Below are 8,978 nucleotides of genomic sequence, written 5' to 3'. Positions count from 1 at the left end.
ACCCCAACTAGCTTAGTTGAGGGAATATCATTAGATTAGCACGCTCATTTTGTGCATCACTGGTTGTCTCGAAAGGGGAGACGCTTATCCCATCACATGAAGTGTTTGATGTGCTATGCTTGGAATCTGTGTGAAATTTATGACTTTACTTATTGCTATGAGAACCCTAAAAAACACCTCCCCTAGCTATGTGATTTTAATGATAATGAAATCTTATCTTCCTATTCCAAGGGTGTTTATAGTTACTATAATATCGAAAAAGTTCAAGAATTTGTTGCTTTTAATGGTGTTTATGAAGTTGCTTCTTTGATTGAAAAGTATGATGCTAGTTTCTACAAATCTTAAAATTTAGCCATACTTAAATATTGCTATCAAAACTATGCTTCTAATGCCTATGTTAAAGAGTTTATTGAAAGAATGTCAATTGCGTTGGAACAAAATTATGATTCCATCGATTCGATTGAAATATCCCCTCTTGATAAACGTGATGCTTTCTATTCTTATGGCCAAGATGCCAATATTAATGATGCTTATGAAGATGAACTTGCTATAGTTCCTTTCGTTGAAAATGAAATTATTTCTAATGCACCCATAAAGCATGTAACAGCCCGAGACCGTCGCTCCAAATGTATTCCTTTTATTTTCATTGTTTTGTGTGTGATTAATTTTTTTGTTGCATTGCATCATGTCATCATGCCATTAATTTTGCATCCATCTTAAAAAGATCAAATAAATAAACTGTATAGATCTTTTGATCTATTTAAATGGAGGGACTTCACATGGTGATTTCTCTTTATAATTTATTATCCCAATATTTAGGGAGCTATTATAAATTATTCCATTAATTTGGAATTAACCACCACCATTTGCAATTTAAAGTTCCTTCCATTCTGATTATTTAAATCATTGATATTTCTCCCTTTTTCTCCAAATCAAGTTGTGGAGCTGTTGTTTATGTCAGAGTAGCCACCCACAGTTTTTCATCAATTGTGAGAAATCCAAAATCCAACTACTTGTTCAAACCCATTTGAATTAAATTCAAATGAGTTTGAATTGGAACTTTCAATCTTTCCCATTCCTATATTTTCATGGGTCAACCTCATTTTTGAGAGTCATGGAAATACCCCGTTGTCCAAATTCTTTTCTTAACTCTCTTTCATTCTTTCTTTCTATAAAGTTTTTGGCTATTTTTTCTAAATATAAAAATAAAGGAATATTTTAAAGAGAGAGATAGAGAGATAAAGGGAATAAAATAGACCAGCCCAATTCCCTTAAGGCTTAGCCCACCTAAACCTAGCCCCTTCCGATCCATCCACGCTCCCCAATTGATCCCCTCCTCTCGCTATCTCCCTCACGAGGTGCCGCCATCCACTCACTCCCGCGGACAAAGCCCCCCTTCCCAAACTCCCACACATGCACTCGAACCTCGCAACGATCCCCATGCCCGACCAACCTGCTGCATAGTGCCCGCCTTCCTCGCTCACCCGCTCCGTCTACCTCCACCTCTTGCTGGTCCTTGCTGCACCGTTCTCCGTCGCTGCCCTTAGCCTCCCCCTCTCCCATTCCATGCATCGTCACCTCCTCGTGTGACCCGCACGACCGCCGACAACGGAGGCCATCGTGCTGGCCCGCACGCCCGACCGTCGCCATGCGCCCTCGCAACCAACCTTGGCTGCGCCTCCCCGCTACCTTGATACGTCTCCAACGTATCAATAATTTTTGATTGTTACATGCTGATATGTTATCATTCTAGAATACTTTTGGAGTATTTATTTACCAAATTATATTATTTTTGAGCACTAACCTATTGACCAAGTGCCCAATGCGAGTTGTTGTTTTCTGCGTGTTTTTATGTTTCCAGGTTTCACATACCAAACATAGTCCAATTGCCCTGAATCTTTTTTGTGATTTTTTCTAGACCAAAAGAATACCAACGAGCATCAAAAGATGGCTGGAGGCCTCACGAGGGGCCCACAAGCCAACAAGGCACGGCCTGGGGGGCACCCTGATGGCTTGTGCCTCCCTCGTGGCCCTCCCGACTCCATCGTTTGGCTTATAAATTCTCTTCTACCCTAAACACACTAGAGGGAGTCCCGAAACACTTTTTACGCCACTGCAAGTCTCTGTTCTGATGGGAGGCCATATGGAGCTCCGTTATGGCACCCTGCCGGTGGGGGGATCAATCACGGAGGGCCTCTTTATCAACCTTGCTGCCCTCACGATGATGTGTGAGTAGTTTAGCACAGACCTACAGGTCCATAGTCAGTACCTAGATGACAACCTCTCTCTTTGATCTTCAATTCAATGATCATCACATCTATGCTTTGATGATAGCTTCGTAGTTCTCTCCGATCTATTGAAATAGTTTGGGCAACTAGATCGATATTTCTTTGGTGAGAGAGGTGCGTTGTGGTAGGTTCAACATCGTGAATTTCTATATCCCAACGACCAAAGGGAACAAGATGCATATTTGTGTTGCTGCTACTAAGGATAAAATGATGAGGTTTATTCATACCGCTTGAGTTCACCTTGTCTACATCATGTTATCATTCTCCACGCATTACTCTGTTTTACTTAATACTCTAGATGCATGCTGGATAGCGGTTGATGAGTGGAGTAATAGTAATAGGTGTAGATAGGAGTCGACCTATTGGTTTATGGATGTTATGCCTGTATACACATGATCATCACCGTGAACATCGCATAACTACCCACTTTTTTGTCAATTGCTGAACAATAATTTGTTCACCCACCGTATGCTAGTTTTCATGAGAGATGCCATTAAGGAAAGCTATGGCCCCTTGGTCTATTCACAAAATATTGTTAAAAACTTTATTATCTTGCTGTTATTTACTTGTTTATATTTTTTCTTGCAATATACAATTATCTACACACCTCACTTCCTTGCAAAAAACAAGACAAGAGGATTGACAACCCTCTTGCCCGCGTTGGGTGCAAGTTGTTTGTTCTTTTGTGTGCAGCCACTGAAGACGGTTGTGGTTGATATTCCTATTGGTTTTATAAACCTTGGTTTCATAACTAAGGGATATACTTACCCACTTTGTGCTGCGATAACCCGTTCCTCTTCACGTACTTCCAAGTAACTCCACACAAAATTTCATTCACTTGTTCCTATTTTTATTTTCTAGTATATTTTGGTTGTCTCATAAAAAATAAAAATACAAAAATATTTATCTTTGCTTTCTTAGCTTGTCACTACATTGCATTTTCACTTTATAGTTTTCTTCTCTTGCTTGTTACCTCGCTTGCTTGGTCACCATGTCTCAAGATACTAATAAGTTGTGTGACTTGTCAAATACTAATAACAACGATTCTATTAGTACTCCTGTACGACCCACCACTAGTGCGGATGCTTTGATATCAATGTTGCATTACTTAATCTTGTCATGAAAGAGCAATTTTCGGGAAGTCCTAGTGAGGATCCCGCTTCACATCTCAATACCTTAGTTGAACTTTGGGATATGAAAAACAAAAAGGACATGGATAATGATATTGTGAAATTAAAATTGTTTCCTTTTTCACTAAGAGATAAAGCTAAAGCTTGGTTTTCATCTTTACCACGTAATAGTATTGAAACACGGGATAAGTGTAAAGATGCTTTTATTGCCAAATATTTTCCTCCTGCCAAGATCATCTCCCGTAGAAATTAAATAATGAATTTTAAACAATAAGATCATGAACATGTTGCGCAAGCTTGGGATAGGATGAAATTGATGATAAGAAATTATCCAACGCATGGCTTAAACTTGTGGGTGATTATCCAAAATTTATATGGTGGACTAAACTTTGTGTCTAGAAATCTTCTAGATTTTGCTGCAGGTGGTACCTTCATGGAGGTGACCTTAGGATAGGCCACAAAACTTATGGACAACATCATGATTCTCAATGGCATACCGAGAGAGCTCCAACTGGTAAGAAGATAAATTCTGTTGAAGAAATCGCAACCTTGAGTGAAAAAGTGGATGCTCTTACGAATTTGGTTGCTAATAAAATAATCATGTTGATCCTAATGATATGTCCTCGTATACCTTGATTTAACAAAATAATGATGCTACTGATGTGAAATTTGTCTCGTGAAATAATTTCAAAAACAATGTTTCTAGGGGTAATTTCAATGCTAGGCCATATCCCGGTAATAATCCTAATGGTTATGGCAATTCTTACGGAAATTCTTATGGAAATTCCTCTATGAATTCTAATAGGATACCCTCTGATCGTGATAACACAATAAAGGAGTTCATTAATTCTCAAAAAGTTTTCAATACTATGGTAGAAGAAAAATTGCATGTTCTTGATACTCTCGCTAAAAACATGGACATGATCGCTTGTGATGTAGAAACTCTTAAAAAAGCTTTGCCTACTAAGCATGCTTTTAATGAGACTATTAAATATAGCCGATTTTCTATTAATTAAAATAATGAGAGGACCACTAAGTTTAAAGCTAAGCATGAATTCTTAGAAAAACCTCTTCCACCCAGTTTTTATCGAATCATGATGAAGATCTCAAAATGATTGGTACTTCTCCTATTGAATATTTGTTTACTTCTATGAATGTTAATGACAAAGGGACTGGGATGAGTCAACTCTAGTGAAGGAGTGTCCCGTTTTCTTGGAGGGTGATAATTTTAATGCTAAAACTAAAAAAGTGTGTTTGCAGAGGTCATAACTTTAACTAGTGATGTGCCCACTATTTTGGATACAAGGACTTTAATTATGATAATATCTCTTTATTAGAATGTATTTGCTTGCTTCAATCCATTGTTAGATCACCCAATGCTTATGAACAAAATAAAGCTTTTACCCAACATATAGTGGAAGCTATAGGAAAGCTTATGATGAGAAACTTTAGCTTGAAGTTTTTATTCCTTTAAAGTTGCATGATGAGTGGGAACCTACTATCAAAATTAAGATAAATAAATATGAATGCAATGCTTTTTGTGATCTTGGTCCTAGTATTTCCACCATACCTAAAACTTTAGGTGATGTGCTTGGTCTCACTAGTATTGAAGAATGTTCCCTAAACTTGCATCTTGCGGATTCTACCATCAACACACCCTTAGGTAGAATAAATGATGTGCTAATAATTGAAAATAAAAACTATGTGCATGTAGATTTCATTGTTCTTGATATTTATTGCACCCCTACTTGTCCAATTATACTTGGAAGACCCTTCCTACGAACTATAGGTGCAATCATTGACATGAAAGAGGGAAATATAAGGTTCGAATTTCCATTAAAGAAAGGAATGGAACACTTCCCTAGAAACATAATTAGGCCACCATATGAATAAATCATGAGAGCCACTTATGGGTTGATAACCCACAAGTATAGGGGATCAATTGTAGCCGTTCTCGATAAGTAAGAGTGTCGAACCCAACGAGGAGCTAAAGGTAGGACAAATATTCCCTCAAGTTCTATCGACCACCGATACAACTCTACGCACACTTTACGTTTGCTTTACCTAGAACAAGTATGAAACTAGAAGTACTTTGTAGGAGTGATAGGATAGGCTTGAAAAAAAGTAAAGAACACGCAAATAAAACTAGGGGCTGGTTAGATAAAGAAACAACTACGAGTGTCTAACGAGTGTGGAAAAGTGGTGGTAGGAGTTGCGGAATTGTCCCTAAGCAATTGACTACGTTACTAGATCGATAGCAAGTATCATGTGGGAGAGGCCTCTGCCAGCATGTCATCCCTTACTTGGAATGCTATGCACTTATGATTGGAACTATTAGCAAGCGTCCGCAACTACTAACGTTCATTAAGGTAAAACCCAACCATAGCAATAAGATATATTGGTCCCCCTTCAATCCCATATGCATCAATTTCTATGCTAGGTTTGAAGCTTGTGTCACTCTAGCCTGCCAATACATAGTCCTATCAACATACAACTAACCCTATGGTGTGATCCACGCGCGCGATCATATGATGGGCACCAAAGGATAGCAACATAACCACAAGGAAATTAAACCAATCATAGCAATTCATCAATCACCGATAGGACAACGATAATCTACTCAAACATCATAGGATAGCAACACATAATTCGATAATAATATGTAGCATAAAGCACCATGTTCAAGTAGAGGGTACAGTGGGTTGCGGGAGAGTGAACCGCTGAACATAGATGGGGGAAGATGATGGAGATGTTGGTGAAGATGACGGAGGTGTTGGTGTAGATCGCCGTCACACGATGATGTCCCGGGCGGCGTTCCGGTGCCGCCGGGAGAGAGGGGAGAGAGCCCCCCTCCTTCTTCTTCCTCCTTGACCTCCTCACTAGATGGGAGAAGGGTTTCCCCTCTGGTCCATGGTCTCCATGGCTGCGGAGGGGCGAGAGCCCCTCCGAGATTGGATCTCTCTCTCTGTGTCCTTCTGTTTCTGCGCTCCTAGATTCTGCGTTTCACCGTTTCTTAAATTCCCGGAGATCCGTAACTCAGATTGGGCTGAAATTTTAACACGATTTTCTTCGGATATTATCTTTCTTGCAGAGAAAGAAGGTCTCCAACCGCCTTAAGGAGTGGCCACAAGACTGCCTGCCGCAGGCCCACCCCTGGCCGCGACGACAGGGCTTGTGGGCACTCCGTGCATCGCCTCGCGTTGATTCTTCTTCCCAAAAATCATAAATATTCCAAAAAAATCCCCATAAGTTTTTATTACGTTTGGACTTCGTTTGGTAAGGATATTCTGTGAAACAAAAAACATGCAACAAACAGGAACTCGCACTGGGCACTGGATCAATATGTTAGTCCCAAAAATAGTATAAAAAGTTGCCAAAACTATATGAAAGTTGTAGAATATTAGCATGAAACAATCAAAAATTATAGATACAACGGAGACGTATCATGGGTTTATTGTCAAACATGACAACACTTGAAACTATGCAATATGCCTAGCTAGGGGCATAAAACAACATGGCTTGTTGGGAGGCAACCCAATAGTTATCCTTTTCTTTACTTTTTAGTTTATGTTAGTGTGTGATAACATGATTATTTACTCTATAATAATTGTGTTTTTATGTTTGAATTAATGTTTCTGCCAAGTAAACCCTTTAGGATGATTTGTATGATACTAGAATTTATACGATGCAAAAACATAAACCTTGATGTCCAATGCAGAATTTATCGGATTTTAGTGGAACATCTTTTTAAGCTGATTTTTTGACACAATGTTTCTATACAGATTCCTCAGGTCTTCCTAATGTGTCAGAAGTTTTGGAGTTATAGAAGTATAGGTTCATTACATATCCCTACAAACTGTTCTGTTTCAGCGAGATTCTATTTTTGCATGGGTAGTTTTCTTGTTTTGATGATGCTATGGATTATATCATGGGTTATAAGCCATGGAGGAGTTAAAATATAGTACCATATGCTAAAATAAAATAAGAATCAATTTGTAATAGCACCTGAAAGTATTTGATATGTTGCTTATACTAACGGATCTCATGAAGTTTTGTTGAGTTTATTGTGTTTGAAGTTTTCAAGTTTTGGGTATTGTCCCGATGGACAAAGAATTGAGGAGCAGAAAAATCCCAAGCTTGGGGATGCCCAAGGGACCCCAAGGAAATGTTATAGGAAGACCCAAGCATTTAAGTTTGGGGATGCCCTGGAAGGCATCCCCCTTTGTCTCAATCCATTGGTATATTACTTGGAGCTATATTTTTATTCATCACATGATATGAGTTTTGCTTGGAGCGTCGTTCCATTTTAATTTAAATGTACCACAATAATTTTTTGCGGGGCACACCTGTTTGAGAGAGATACCACATCATCACAATTTGTTAGAATACTCTATGTGCTTCACTTATATCTTTTGAGCTTAGCAGTTGCTCTAGTACTTCACTTATATCTTTTTGAGCACAGTGGTGTGTAGATTTTATAGAAATATTATGCCCTCGTTCTTCACTTATATTTGGTTGAGAATTGGACAAATAGTGACGTCAATTTGCATGGGTCATAATACTAGATCAAAAATAAGGAGTATCCAATGAGTGATAATAAAAACCATCATGTAGCACATATAGAGAAATTGTGGGTTAATGATATTGATGTGGTGATATGAAAAAAGGTGTGAGCGCATTATTATTAAATCAGATAGGTGTCGATATTAAGATATGTTAAACTTATTTTTCATCTAAAAATTAAAAAGGCATGGTGATGATGTGTGAGCATTTCTATTCCTCGTTGAAATCCTTGTGTTGTTTTGAGTCAGAGTCACGCGATGGTTAATTCCTACCAGCCCCTTCCCTCGGGGCATGTGAGTAGTACTTTGATTTGTGATGAAACTAATAAAACTTTGCAATAAGTATATGAGTTCTTCATGACTAATGTGACACCATGGACATACACACTCTCACCTCCACTTATTTGCTAGCCTCTTTGGTACCTAGCATCGCCCATTCTCACCTTGAGGATCGGTGCAACTTTCGCCGGTGCATCCAAACCACGTGACATGACATGCTCTCTTGAACATAAAGGTTTTTATATCCTCCTCAAAACAGCCACCATACCTACCTATCATCACATTTCCATAGCCATTCCAAGATATATTGCCTTGCAAATGCCATCGTCACTTCACATGACTAGTTCGTTAATCATCATAATGCTTTGCATGATCGATCATATAGAGGTAACATAATATTTGTGGCAAAGCCATCGTTCAGCATATTTTTGATACATGTCACGCTAGATATTTGCACATCCTGGTACATTGCCATAGGCATTCATTCAAAGTCATATCGTCCAATCAGTTTTCATGTTGAGTTGTAAGTACATTAAAATGTCATGATCACCATTCTTAGATAATTGTCCGAGTGAGGAAATAATAATGGGGGAGGCAAAATGAGCCCACCGAATAATAAAATAAAAATATGAATGAGAGAAAAGAGAGAAGGTACTTTGCTACTATCCTTTACCACAGTAGTGCCTCAATGTGACACCTTGTTCTTCATATAGAGAGTC

Source organism: Hordeum vulgare, chromosome 1H, assembly GCF_904849725.1.
Source record: "Hordeum vulgare subsp. vulgare chromosome 1H, MorexV3_pseudomolecules_assembly, whole genome shotgun sequence".
Lineage (NCBI taxonomy): Eukaryota > Viridiplantae > Streptophyta > Magnoliopsida > Poales > Poaceae > Hordeum > Hordeum vulgare.
Note: the sequence above shows the minus strand (reverse complement) of the source record.